Below are 15,439 nucleotides of genomic sequence, written 5' to 3'. Positions count from 1 at the left end.
TTCTCTTTGTTATCGGAGGATATTTCCTTTGGCCGTATAGTCTTCAAAGAGATCCGAAATATCTGTTCTCAGATTCCACAGAAATAAGGCTAGCAAAGAGATCCACGAAATACAGATGTAAGTCTGTGAGATGAATTAACAGAACACTAAGCAGATTCTCAGAAAGCTTCTTTGCAGATTTCATCTGAGGATATTTCCTTTTTAACCATAGCCCTCTATGGGCTTCCAAATATCACTTTGCCAATTCCACAAGAACTGTCCTAGCGAAAGGCTTTTGAGGGGAAAGCTGTAACTCTGTGAGATGATTTCACAGAACACAAAGAAGCTTCTCAGAAACCTTCTTTCTCTTTGTTATCGGAGGATATTTCCATTGGCCCTATAGTCTTCAAAGGGATCCGAAATATCTGTTCTCAGATTCCACAGAAATAAGGCTAGCAAAGAGATCCACGAAATACAGATGTAATCTGTGAGATGAATTAACCGAACACTAAGCAGTTTCTCAGAAAGCTTCTTTCCAGATTTCATCTGAGGATATTTCCTTTTTCAATATACACCTCTACGGGCTTCCAAATATCACCTTTCCAATTCCACAAGAACTGTCTTAGCGAAAGGCTTCTTGAGGTGAAAGCTGTAACTCTGTGAGATGATTTCACAGAACACAAAGAAGTTTCTCAGAAAGCTTCTTTCTCTTTGTTATCGGAGGATATTTCCTTTGGACCTATAGACTTCAAAGGGATCCGAAATATCTGTTCTCAGATTCCAGAGAAATAAGGCTAGCAAAGAAATCCACGAAATACAGATGTAAGTCTGTGAGATGAATTAACAGAACACTAAGAATTTTCTCACAAAGCTTCTTTCCAGATTTCATCTGAGGATATTTCCTTTTTCACCATTGCCCTCTACGGGCTTCCAAATATCACTTTTCCAATTCCACAAGAACTGTCTTAGCGAAAGGCTTCTTGAGGGGAAAGCTGTAACTCTGTGAGATGATTTCACAGAACACAAAGAAGTTTCTCAGAAAGCTTCTTTGTCTTTGTTATCGGAGGATATTTCCTTTGGCTCTATAGTCTTCAAAGGGATCCGAAATATCTGTTCTCAGATTCCACAGAAATAAGGCTAGCAAAGAGATCCACGAAATACAGATGTAACTCGGTGAGATGAATTAACAGGACACTAAGCAGTTTCTCAGAAAGCTTCTTTCCAGATTTCATCTGATTATATTTCATTTTTCACCATAGCCCTCTATGGGCTTCCAAATATCACTTTGCCAATTCCACAAGAACTGTCTTAGCGAAAGGCTTCTTGAGGGGAAAGCTGTATCTCTGTGAGATGATTTCACAGAACACAAAGAAGTTTCTCAGAAAGCTTCTTTCTCTTTGTTATCGGAGGATATTTCCTATGGCCCTATAGTCTTCAAAGGGATCCGAAATATCTGTTCTCAGATTCCACAGAAATAAGGCTAGCAAAGAGATCCACGAAATACAGATGTAACTCTGTGAGATGAATTAACAGAACACTAAGCAGTTTCTCAGAGAGCTTCCTTCCAGATGTCATCCGAGGATATTTCCTTTTTCAACATCGCCCTCTAGGGGCTTCCAAATATCACTTTGCCAATTCCACAAGAACTGACTTAGCGAAAGGCTTCTTGAGGGGAAAGCTGTAACTCTGTGAGATGATTTCACAGAACACAAAGAAGTTTCTCAGAAAGCTTCTTTCTCTTTGTTATCGGAGGATATTTCCTTTGGCCCTATAGTCTTCAAAGGGATCCGAAATATCTCTTCTCAGATTCCACAGAAATAAGGCTAGCAAAGAGATCCACGAAATACAGATGTAACTCTGTGAGATGAATTAACAGAACACTAAGCAGCTTCTCAGAAAGCTTCTTTCCAGATTTCATCTGAGGATATTTCCTTTTTCACCATAGCCCTCTATGGGCTTCCAAATATCACTTTGCCAATTCCACAAGAACTGTCTTAGCGAAAGGCTTCTTGAGGGGAAAGCTGTAACTCTGTGAGATGATTTCACAGAACACAAAGAAGTTTCTCAGAAAGCTTCTTTCTCGTTGTTATCGGAGGATATTTCCTTTGGCCCTATAGACTTCAAAGGGATCCGAAATATCTGTTCTCAGATTCCACAGAAATAAGGCTAGCAAAGAGATCCACGAAATACAGATGTAAGTCTGTGAGATGAATTAACAGAACACTAAGCAGATTCTCAGAAAGCTTCTTTGCAGATTTCATCTGAGGATATTTCCTTTTTAACCATAGCCCTCTATGGGCTTCCAAATATCACTTTGCCAATTCCACAAGAACTGTCCTAGCGAAAGGCTTTTGAGGGGAAAGCTGTAACTCTGTGAGATGATTTCACAGAACACAAAGAAGCTTCTCAGAAACCTTCTTTCTCTTTGTTATCGGAGGATATTTCCATTGGCCCTATAGTCTTCAAAGGGATCCTAAATATCTGTTCTCAGATTCCACAGAAATAAGGCTAGCAAAGAGATCCACGAAATACAGATGTAATCTGTGAGATGAATTAACCGAACACTAAGCAGTTTCTCAGAAAGCTTCTTTCCAGATTTCATCTGAGGATATTTCCTTTTTCAATATACACCTCTACGGGCTTCCAAATATCACTTTTCCAATTCCACAAGAACTCTCTTAGCGAAAGGCTTCTTGAGGTGAAAGCTGTAACTCTGTGAGATGATTTCACAGAACACAAAGAAGTTTCTCAGAAAGCTTCTTTCTCTTTGTTATCGGAGGATATTTCCTTTGGACCTATAGACTTCAAAGGGATCCGAAATATCTGTTCTCAGATTCCAGAGAAATAAGGCTAGCAAAGAAATCCACGAAATACAGATGTAAGTCTGTGAGATGAATTAACAGAACACTAAGAATTTTCTCACAAAGCTTCTTTCCAGATTTCATCTGAGGATATTTCCTTTTTCACCATTGCCCTCTACGGGCTTCCAAATATCACTTTTCCAATTCCACAAGAACTGTCTTAGCGAAAGGCTTCTTGAGGGGAAAGCTGTAACTCTGTGAGATGATTTCACAGAACACAAAGAAGTTTCTCAGAAAGCTTCTTTGTCTTTGTTATCGGAGGATATTTCCTTTGGCTCTATAGTCTTCAAAGGGATCCGAAATATCTGTTCTCAGATTCCACAGAAATAAGGCTAGCAAAGAGATCCACGAAATACAGATGTAACTCGGTGAGATGAATTAACAGGACACTAAGCAGTTTCTCAGAAAGCTTCTTTCCAGATTTCATCTGAGGATATTTCATTTTTCACCATAGCCCTCTATGGGCTTCCAAATATCACTTTGCCAATTCCACAAGAACTGTCTTAGCGAAAGGCTTCTTGAGGGGAAAGCTGTATCTCTGTGAGATGATTTCACAGAACACAAAGAAGTTTCTCAGAAAGCTTCTTTCTCTTTGTTATCGGAGGATATTTCCTTTGGCCCTATAGTCTTCAAAGGGATCCGAAATATCTGTTCTCAGATTCCACAGAAATAAGGCTAGCAAAGAGATCCACGAAATACAGATGTAACTCTGTGAGATGAATTAACAGAACACTAAGCAGTTTCTCAGAGAGCTTCCTTCCAGATGTCATCCGAGGATATTTCCTTTTTCAACATCGCCCTCTAGGGGCTTCCAAATATCACTTTGCCAATTCCACAAGAACTGACTTAGCGAAAGGCTTCTTGAGGGGAAAGCTGTAACTCTGTGAGATGATTTCACAGAACACAAAGAAGTTTCTCAGAAAGCTTCTTTCTCTTTGTTATCGGAGGATATTTCCTTTGGCCCTATAGTCTTCAAAGGGATCCGAAATATCTCTTCTCAGATTCCACAGAAATAAGGCTAGCAAAGAGATCCACGAAATACAGATGTAACTCTGTGAGATGAATTAACAGAACACTAAGCAGCTTCTCAGAAAGCTTCTTTCCAGATTTCATCTGAGGATATTTCCTTTTTCACCATAGCCCTCTATGGGCTTCCAAATATCACTTTGCCAATTCCACAAGAACTGTCTTAGCGAAAGGCTTCTTGAGGGGAAAGCTGTAACTCTGTGAGATGATTTCACAGAACACAAAGAAGTTTCTCAGAAAGCTTCTTTCTCGTTGTTATCGGAGGATATTTCCTTTAGCCCTATAGACTTCAAAGGGATCCGAAATATCTGTTCTCAGATTCCACAGAAATAAGGCTAGCAAAGAGATCCACGAAATACAGATGTAAGTCTGTGAGATGAATTAACAGAACACTAAGCAGTTTCTCAGAAAGCTTCTTTCCAGAATTCATCTGAGGATATTTCCTTTTTCACCATAGCCCTCTATGGGCTTCCAAATATCACTTTGCCAATTCCACAAGAACTGTCTTAGCGAAAGGCTTTTGAGGGCAAAGCTGTAACTCTGTGAGATGATTTCACAGAACACAAAGAAGCTTCTCAGAAAACTTCTTTCTCTTTGTTATCAGAGGATATTTCCTTTGGCCCTATAGCCTTCAAAGGGATCCGAAATATCTGTTCTCAGATTCCACAGAAATAAGGCTAGCAAAGAGATCCACGAAATACAGATGTAATGCGTGAGATGAATTAACCGAACACTAAGCAGTTTCTCAGAAAGCTTCTTTCCAGATTTCATCTGAGGATATTTCCTTTTTCACCATAGACCTCAACGGGCTTCCCAATATCACTTTGCCAATTCCACAAGAACTGTCTTAGCGAAAGGCTTCTTGAGGGGAAAGCTGTAACTCTGTGAGATTATTTCACAGAACACAAAGAAGTTTCTCAGAAAGCTTCTTTCTCTTTGTTATCGGAGGATATTTCCTTTGGCCCTATAGACTTCAAAGGGATCCGAAATATCTGTTCTCAGATTCCAGAGAAATAAGGGTAGCAAAGAAATCCACGAAATACAGATGTAAGTCTGTGAGATGAATTAACAGAACACTAAGAAGTTTCTCACAAAGCTTCTTTCCAGATTTCATCTGAGGATATTTCCTTTTTCACCATAGCCCTCTATGGGCTTCCAAATATCACTTTTCCAATTCCACAAGAACTGTCTTAGCGAAAGGCTTCTTGAGGGGAAAGCTGTAACTCTGTGAGATGATTTCACAGAACACAAAGAAGTTTCTCAGAAAGCTTCTTTGTCTTTGTTATCGGAGGATATTTCCTTTGGCCCTATAGTCTTCTAAGGGATCCGAAATATCTGTTCTCAGATTCCACAGAAATAAGGCTAGCAAAGAAATCCACGAAATACAGATGTAACTCTGTGAGATGAATTAACAGAACACTAAGCAGTTTCTCAGAAAGCTTCTTTCCAGATTTCATCTGAGGATATTTCCTTTTTCACCATAGCCCTCTATGGGCTTCCAAATATCACTTTGCCAATTCCACAAGAACTGTCTTAGCGAAAGGCTTCTTGAGGGGAAAGCTCTAACTCTGTGAGATGATTTCACAGAACACAAAGAAGTTTCTCAGAAAGCTTCTTTCTCTTTGTTATCGGAGGATATTTCCTTTGGCCCTATAGTCTTCAAAGGGATCCGAAATATCTGTTCTCAGATTCCACAGAAATAAGGCTAGCAAAAGAGATCCAGGAAATACAGATGTAACTCTGTGAGATGAATTAACAGAACACTAAGCAGTTTCTCAGAAAGCTTCTTTCCAGATTTCATCTGAGGATATTTCCTTTTTCACCATAGCCCTCTATGGGCTTCCAAATATCACTTTGCCAATTCCACAAGAACTGTCTTAGCTAAAGGCTTCTTGAGGGGAAAGCTGTAACTCTGTGAGATGATTTCACAGAACACAAAGAAGTTTCTCAGAAAGCTTCTTTCTCTTTGTTATCGGAGGATATTTCCTTTGGCCCTATAATCTTCAAAGGGATCCGAAATATCTGTTCTCAGATTCCACAGAAATAAGGCTAGCAAAGAGATCCACGAAATACAGATATAAGTCTGTGAGATGAATTAAGAGAACACTAAGCAGTTTCTCAGAAAGCTTCTTTCCAGATTTCATCTGAGGATATTTCCTTTTTCACCATAGCCCTCTATAGCTTCCAAATATCACTTTGCCAATTCCACAAGAACTGTCTTAGCTAAAGGCTTCTTGAGGGGAAAGCAGTAAATCTGTGAGATGATTTCACACAACACAAAGAAGTTTCTCAGAAAGCTTCTTTCTCTTTGTTATCGGAGGATATTTCCCTTGGCCCTATAGTCTTCAAAGGGATCCGAAATATCTGTTCTCAGATTCCACAGAAATAAGGCTAGCAAAGAGATCCACGAAATACAGATGTATGTCTGTGAGATGAATTAACAGAACACTAAGCAGTTTCTCAGAAAGCTTCTTTCCAGATTTCATCTGAGGATATTTCCTTTTTCACCATAGCCCTCTATGGGCTTCCAAATATCACTTTGCCAATTCCACAAGAACTGTCTTAGCGAAAGGCTTCTCGAGGGTAGAGCTGTAACTCTGTGAGATGATTTCACAGAACACAAAGAAGTTTCTCAGAAAGCGTCTTTCTCTTTGTTATCGGAGGATATTTCCTTTGGCCCTATAGTCTTCAAAGGGATCCGAAATATCTGTTCTGAGATTCCACAGAAATAAGGCTAGCAAAGAGATCCACGAAATACAGATGTAAGTCGGTGAGAAGAATTAACAGAACACTAAGCAGTTTCTAAGAAATATTCTTTCCAGATTTCATCTGAGGATATTTCTTTTTTCACCATAGCCCTCTATGGGCTTCCAAATATCACTTTGCCAATTCCACAAGAACTGTCTTAGCGAAAGGCTTCTTGAGGGGAAAGCTGTAACTCTGTGAGATGATTTCACAGAACACAAAGAAGTTTCTCAGAAAGCTTCTTTCTCTTTGTTATCGGAGGATATTTCCTTTGGCCCTATAGTCTTCAAAGGGATCCGAAATATCTCTTCTCAGATTCCACAGAAATAAGGCTAGCAAAGAGATCCACGAAATGCAGATGTAACTCTGTGAGATGAATTAACAGGACACTAAGCAGTTTCTCAGAAAGCTTCTTTCCAGATTTCATCTGAGGATATTTCCTTTTTCACCATAGCCCTCTATGGGCTTCCAAATATCACTTTGCCAATTCCACAAGAACTGTCTTAGCGAAAGGCTTCTTGAGGGGAAAGCTCTAACTCTGTGAGATGATTTCACAGAACACAAAGAAGTTTCTCAGAAAGCTTCTTTCTCTTTGTTATCGGAGGATATTTCCTTTGGCCCTATAGTCTTCAAAGGGATCCGAAATATCTGTTCTCAGATTCCACAGAAATAAGGCTAGCAAAGAGATACACGAAATACAGATGTAACTCTGTGAGATGAATTAACAGAACACTAAGCAGTTTCTCAGAAAGCTTCTTTCCAGATTTCATCTGAGGATATATCCTTTTTCACCATAGCCCTCTATGGCTTCCAAATATCACTTTGCCAATTCCACAAGAACTATCTTAGCGAAAGGCTTCTTAGGGGAAAGCTGTAACTCTGTGAGATGATTTCACAGAACACAAAGAAGTTTCTCAGAAAGCTTCTTTCTCTTTGTTATCGGAGGATATTTCCTTTGGCCCTATAATCTTCAAAGGGATCCGAAATATCTGTTCTCAGATTCCACAGAAATAAGGCTAGCAAAAGAGATCCAGGAAATAGATGTAACTCTGTGAGATGAATTAACAGAACACTAAGCAGTTTCTCAGAAAGCTTCTTTCCAGATTTCATCTGAGGATATTTCCTTTTTCACCATAGCCCTCTATGGGCTTCCAAATATCACTTTGCCAATTCCACAAGAACTGTCTTAGCGAAAGGCTTCATGAGGGGAAAGCTGTAACTCTGTGAGATGATTTCACAGAACACAAAGAAGTTTCCCAGAAAGCTTCTTTCTCTTTGTTATCGGAGGATATTTCCTTTGGCCCTATAGTCTTCAAAGGGATCCGAAATATCTGTTCTCAGATTCCACAGAAATAAGGCTAGCAAAGAGATCCACGAAATACAGATATAAGTCTGTGAGATGAATTAAGAGAACACTAAGCAGTTTCTCAGAAAGCTTCTTTCCAGATTTCATCTGAGGATATTTCCTTTTGCACCATAGCCCTCTATAGCTTCCAAATATCACTTTGCCAATTCCACAAGAACTGTCTTAGCTAAAGGCTTATTGAGGGGAAAGCAGTAACTCTGTGAGATGATTTCACAGAACACAAAGAAGTTTCTCAGAAAGCTTCTTTCTCTTTGTTATCGGAGGATATTTCCTTTGGCCCTATAGTCTTCAAAGGGATCCGAAATATCTGTTCTCAGATTCCACAGAAATAAGGCTAGCAAAGAAATCCACGAAATACAGATGTAAGTCTGTGAGATGAATTAACAGAACACTAAGCAGTTTCTCAGAAAGCTTCTTTCCAGATTTCATCTGAGGATATTTAATTTTTCACCATAGCCCACTATGGGCTTCCAAATATCACTTTGCCAATTCCACAAGAACTTTCTTAGCGAAAGGTTTCTTGAGGGGAAAGCTGTATCTCTGTGAGATGATTACACAGAACACAAAGAAGTTTCTTAGAAAGCTTCTTTCTCTTTGTTATCGGAGGATATTTCCTTTGGCCCTATAGTCTTCAAAGGGATCCGAAATATCTGTTCTCAGATTCCACAGAAATAAGGCTAGCAAAGAGATCCACGAAATACAGGTGTAACTCTGTGAGATGAATTAACAGGACACTAAGCAGTTTCTCAGAAAGCTTCTTTCCAGATTTCATCTGAGGATATTTCCTCTTTCACCATAGCCCTCTATGGGCTTCCAAATATCACTTTGCCAATTCCACAAGAACTGTCTTAGCGAAAGGCTTCTAGAGGGGAAAGCTGTAACTCTGTGAGATGATTTCACAGAACACAAAGAAGTTTCTCAGAAAGCTTCTTTGTCTTTGTTATCGGAGGATATTTCCTTTGGCCCTATAGTCTTCAAAGGGATCCGAAATATCTGTTCTCAGATTCCACAGAAATAAGGCTAGCAAAGAGATCCACGAAATAGAGATGTAAGTCTGTGAGATGAATTAACAGGACACTAAGCAGTTTCTCAGAAAGCTTCTTTCCAGATTTCATCTGAGGATATTTCATTTTTCACCATAGCCCTCTATGGGCTTCCAAATATCACTTTGCCAATTCCACAAGAACTGTCTTAGCGAAAGGCTTCTTGAGGGGAAAGCTGTATCTCTGTGAGATGATTTCACAGAACACAAAGAAGTTTCTCAGAAAGCTTCTTTCTCTTTGTTATCGGAGGATATTTCCTTTGGCCCTATAGTCTTCAAAGGGATCCGAAATATCTGTTCTCAGATTCCACAGAAATAAGGCTAGCAAAGAGATCCACGAAATACAGATGTAACTCTGTGAGATGAATTAACAGAACACTAAGCAGTTTCTCAGAGAGCTTCCTTCCAGATGTCATCCGAGGATATTTCCTTTTTCAACATCGCCCTCTAGGGGCTTCCAAATATCACTTTGCCAATTCCACAAGAACTGACTTAGCGAAAGGCTTCTTGAGGGGAAAGCTGTAACTCTGTGAGATGATTTCACAGAACACAAAGAAGTTTCTCAGAAAGCTTCTTTCTCTTTGTTATCGGAGGATATTTCCTTTGGCCCTATAGTCTTCAAAGGGATCCGAAATATCTCTTCTCAGATTCCACAGAAATAAGGCTAGCAAAGAGATCCACGAAATACAGATGTAACTCTGTGAGATGAATTAACAGAACACTAAGCAGCTTCTCAGAAAGCTTCTTTCCAGATTTCATCTGAGGATATTTCCTTTTTCACCATAGCCCTCTATGGGCTTCCAAATATCACTTTGCCAATTCCACAAGAACTGTCTTAGCGAAAGGCTTCTTGAGGGGAAAGCTGTAACTCTGTGAGATGATTTCACAGAACACAAAGAAGTTTCTCAGAAAGCTTCTTTCTCGTTGTTATCGGAGGATATTTCCTTTAGCCCTATAGACTTCAAAGGGATCCGAAATATCTGTTCTCAGATTCCACAGAAATAAGGCTAGCAAAGAGATCCACGAAATACAGATGTAAGTCTGTGAGATGAATTAACAGAACACTAAGCAGTTTCTCAGAAAGCTTCTTTCCAGAATTCATCTGAGGATATTTCCTTTTTCACCATAGCCCTCTATGGGCTTCCAAATATCACTTTGCCAATTCCACAAGAACTGTCTTAGCGAAAGGCTTTTGAGGGCAAAGCTGTAACTCTGTGAGATGATTTCACAGAACACAAAGAAGCTTCTCAGAAAACTTCTTTCTCTTTGTTATCAGAGGATATTTCCTTTGGCCCTATAGCCTTCAAAGGGATCCGAAATATCTGTTCTCAGATTCCACAGAAATAAGGCTAGCAAAGAGATCCACGAAATACAGATGTAATGCGTGAGATGAATTAACCGAACACTAAGCAGTTTCTCAGAAAGCTTCTTTCCAGATTTCATCTGAGGATATTTCCTTTTTCACCATAGACCTCAACGGGCTTCCCAATATCACTTTGCCAATTCCACAAGAACTGTCTTAGCGAAAGGCTTCTTGAGGGGAAAGCTGTAACTCTGTGAGATTATTTCACAGAACACAAAGAAGTTTCTCAGAAAGCTTCTTTCTCTTTGTTATCGGAGGATATTTCCTTTGGCCCTATAGACTTCAAAGGGATCCGAAATATCTGTTCTCAGATTCCAGAGAAATAAGGGTAGCAAAGAAATCCACGAAATACAGATGTAAGTCTGTGAGATGAATTAACAGAACACTAAGAAGTTTCTCACAAAGCTTCTTTCCAGATTTCATCTGAGGATATTTCCTTTTTCACCATAGCCCTCTATGGGCTTCCAAATATCACTTTTCCAATTCCACAAGAACTGTCTTAGCGAAAGGCTTCTTGAGGGGAAAGCTGTAACTCTGTGAGATGATTTCACAGAACACAAAGAAGTTTCTCAGAAAGCTTCTTTGTCTTTGTTATCGGAGGATATTTCCTTTGGCCCTATAGTCTTCAAAGGGATCCGAAATATCTGTTCTCAGATTCCACAGAAATAAGGCTAGCAAAGAAATCCACGAAATACAGATGTAACTCTGTGAGATGAATTAACAGAACACTAAGCAGTTTCTCAGAAAGCTTCTTTCCAGATTTCATCTGAGGATATTTCCTTTTTCACCATAGCCCTCTATGGGCTTCCAAATATCACTTTGCCAATTCCACAAGAACTGTCTTAGCGAAAGGCTTCTTGAGGGGAAAGCTCTAACTCTGTGAGATGATTTCACAGAACACAAAGAAGTTTCTCAGAAAGCTTCTTTCTCTTTGTTATCGGAGGATATTTCCTTTGGCCCTATAGTCTTCAAAGGGATCCGAAATATCTGTTCTCAGATTCCACAGAAATAAGGCTAGCAAAAGAGATCCAGGAAATACAGATGTAACTCTGTGAGATGAATTAACAGAACACTAAGCAGTTTCTCAGAAAGCTTCTTTCCAGATTTCATCTGAGGATATTTCCTTTTTCACCATAGCCCTCTATGGGCTTCCAAATATCACTTTGCCAATTCCACAAGAACTGTCTTAGCTAAAGGCTTCTTGAGGGGAAAGCTGTAACTCTGTGAGATGATTTCACAGAACACAAAGAAGTTTCTCAGAAAGCTTCTTTCTCTTTGTTATCGGAGGATATTTCCTTTGGCCCTATAATCTTCAAAGGGATCCGAAATATCTGTTCTCAGATTCCACAGAAATAAGGCTAGCAAAGAGATCCACGAAATACAGATATAAGTCTGTGAGATGAATTAAGAGAACACTAAGCAGTTTCTCAGAAAGCTTCTTTCCAGATTTCATCTGAGGATATTTCCTTTTTCACCATAGCCCTCTATAGCTTCCAAATATCACTTTGCCAATTCCACAAGAACTGTCTTAGCTAAAGGCTTCTTGAGGGGAAAGCAGTAAATCTGTGAGATGATTTCACACAACACAAAGAAGTTTCTCAGAAAGCTTCTTTCTCTTTGTTATCGGAGGATATTTCCCTTGGCCCTATAGTCTTCAAAGGGATCCGAAATATCTGTTCTCAGATTCCACAGAAATAAGGCTAGCAAAGAGATCCACGAAATACAGATGTATGTCTGTGAGATGAATTAACAGAACACTAAGCAGTTTCTCAGAAAGCTTCTTTCCAGATTTCATCTGAGGATATTTCCTTTTTCACCATAGCCCTCTATGGGCTTCCAAATATCACTTTGCCAATTCCACAAGAACTGTCTTAGCGAAAGGCTTCTCGAGGGTAGAGCTGTAACTCTGTGAGATGATTTCACAGAACACAAAGAAGTTTCTCAGAAAGCGTCTTTCTCTTTGTTATCGGAGGATATTTCCTTTGGCCCTATAGTCTTCAAAGGGATCCGAAATATCTGTTCTGAGATTCCACAGAAATAAGGCTAGCAAAGAGATCCACGAAATACAGATGTAAGTCGGTGAGAAGAATTAACAGAACACTAAGCAGTTTCTAAGAAATATTCTTTCCAGATTTCATCTGAGGATATTTCTTTTTTCACCATAGCCCTCTATGGGCTTCCAAATATCACTTTGCCAATTCCACAAGAACTGTCTTAGCGAAAGGCTTCTTGAGGGGAAAGCTGTAACTCTGTGAGATGATTTCACAGAACACAAAGAAGTTTCTCAGAAAGCTTCTTTCTCTTTGTTATCGGAGGATATTTCCTTTGGCCCTATAGTCTTCAAAGGGATCCGAAATATCTCTTCTCAGATTCCACAGAAATAAGGCTAGCAAAGAGATCCACGAAATGCAGATGTAACTCTGTGAGATGAATTAACAGGACACTAAGCAGTTTCTCAGAAAGCTTCTTTCCAGATTTCATCTGAGGATATTTCCTTTTTCACCATAGCCCTCTATGGGCTTCCAAATATCACTTTGCCAATTCCACAAGAACTGTCTTAGCGAAAGGCTTCTTGAGGGGAAAGCTCTAACTCTGTGAGATGATTTCACAGAACACAAAGAAGTTTCTCAGAAAGCTTCTTTCTCTTTGTTATCGGAGGATATTTCCTTTGGCCCTATAGTCTTCAAAGGGATCCGAAATATCTGTTCTCAGATTCCACAGAAATAAGGCTAGCAAAGAGATACACGAAATACAGATGTAACTCTGTGAGATGAATTAACAGAACACTAAGCAGTTTCTCAGAAAGCTTCTTTCCAGATTTCATCTAAGGATATATCCTTTTTCACCATAGCCCTCTATGGCTTCCAAATATCACTTTGCCAATTCCACAAGAACTATCTTAGCGAAAGGCTTCTTAGGGGAAAGCTGTAACTCTGTGAGATGATTTCACAGAACACAAAGAAGTTTCTCAGAAAGCTTCTTTCTCTTTGTTATCGGAGGATATTTCCTTTGGCCCTATAATCTTCAAAGGGATCCGAAATATCTGTTCTCAGATTCCACAGAAATAAGGCTAGCAAAAGAGATCCAGGAAATAGATGTAACTCTGTGAGATGAATTAACAGAACACTAAGCAGTTTCTCAGAAAGCTTCTTTCCAGATTTCATCTGAGGATATTTCCTTTTTCACCATAGCCCTCTATGGGCTTCCAAATATCACTTTGCCAATTCCACAAGAACTGTCTTAGCGAAAGGCTTCATGAGGGGAAAGCTGTAACTCTGTGAGATGATTTCACAGAACACAAAGAAGTTTCCCAGAAAGCTTCTTTCTCTTTGTTATCGGAGGATATTTCCTTTGGCCCTATAGTCTTCAAAGGGATCCGAAATATCTGTTCTCAGATTCCACAGAAATAAGGCTAGCAAAGAGATCCACGAAATACAGATATAAGTCTGTGAGATGAATTAAGAGAACACTAAGCAGTTTCTCAGAAAGCTTCTTTCCAGATTTCATCTGAGGATATTTCCTTTTGCACCATAGCCCTCTATAGCTTCCAAATATCACTTTGCCAATTCCACAAGAACTGTCTTAGCTAAAGGCTTATTGAGGGGAAAGCAGTAACTCTGTGAGATGATTTCACAGAACACAAAGAAGTTTCTCAGAAAGCTTCTTTCTCTTTGTTATCGGAGGATATTTCCTTTGGCCCTATAGTCTTCAAAGGGATCCGAAATATCTGTTCTCAGATTCCACAGAAATAAGGCTAGCAAAGAAATCCACGAAATACAGATGTAAGTCTGTGAGATGAATTAACAGAACACTAAGCAGTTTCTCAGAAAGCTTCTTTCCAGATTTCATCTGAGGATATTTAATTTTTCACCATAGCCCACTATGGGCTTCCAAATATCACTTTGCCAATTCCACAAGAACTTTCTTAGCGAAAGGTTTCTTGAGGGGAAAGCTGTATCTCTGTGAGATGATTACACAGAACACAAAGAAGTTTCTTAGAAAGCTTCTTTCTCTTTGTTATCGGAGGATATTTCCTTTGGCCCTATAGTCTTCAAAGGGATCCGAAATATCTGTTCTCAGATTCCACAGAAATAAGGCTAGCAAAGAGATCCACGAAATACAGGTGTAACTCTGTGAGATGAATTAACAGGACACTAAGCAGTTTCTCAGAAAGCTTCTTTCCAGATTTCATCTGAGGATATTTCCTCTTTCACCATAGCCCTCTATGGGCTTCCAAATATCACTTTGCCAATTCCACAAGAACTGTCTTAGCGAAAGGCTTCTAGAGGGGAAAGCTGTAACTCTGTGAGATGATTTCACAGAACACAAAGAAGTTTCTCAGAAAGCTTCTTTGTCTTTGTTATCGGAGGATATTTCCTTTGGCCCTATAGTCTTCAAAGGGATCCGAAATATCTGTTCTCAGATTCCACAGAAATAAGGCTAGCAAAGAGATCCACGAAATAGAGATGTAAGTCTGTGAGATGAATTAACAGGACACTAAGCAGTTTCTCAGAAAGCTTCTTTCCAGATTTCATCTGAGGATATTTCATTTTTCACCATAGCCCTCTATAGGCTTCCAAATATCACTTTGCCAATTCCACAAGAACTGTCTTAGCGAAAGGCTTCTTGAGGGGAAAGCTGTAACTCTGTGAGATGATTTCACAGAACACAAAGAAGTTTCTCAGAAAGCTTCTTTCTCTTTGTTATCGGAGGATATTTCCTTTGGCCCTATAGACTTCAAAGGGATCCGAAACATCTGTTCTCAGATTCCAGAGAAATAAGGCTAGCAAAGAGATCCACGAAATACAGATGTAAGTCTGTGAGATGAATTAACAGAACACTAAGCAGTTTCTCAGAAAGCTTCTTTCCAGATTTCATCTGAGGATATTTCCTTTTTCACCATAGCCCTCTATGGGCTTCCAAATATCACTTTGCCATTTCCACAAGAACTGTCTTAGCGAAAGGCTTCTTGAGCGGAAAGCTGTAACTCTGTGAGATGATTTCACAGAACACAAAGAAGTTTCTCAGAAAGCTTCTTTCTCTTTGTTATCGGAGGA

This window comes from Macaca nemestrina, chromosome 5 (assembly GCF_043159975.1).
Source record: "Macaca nemestrina isolate mMacNem1 chromosome 5, mMacNem.hap1, whole genome shotgun sequence".
In the NCBI taxonomy this organism is placed as follows: Eukaryota; Metazoa; Chordata; class Mammalia; order Primates; family Cercopithecidae; genus Macaca; species Macaca nemestrina.
The sequence above is the reverse complement of the archived record's forward strand: the minus strand, read 5'-3'. Positions refer to the sequence as shown.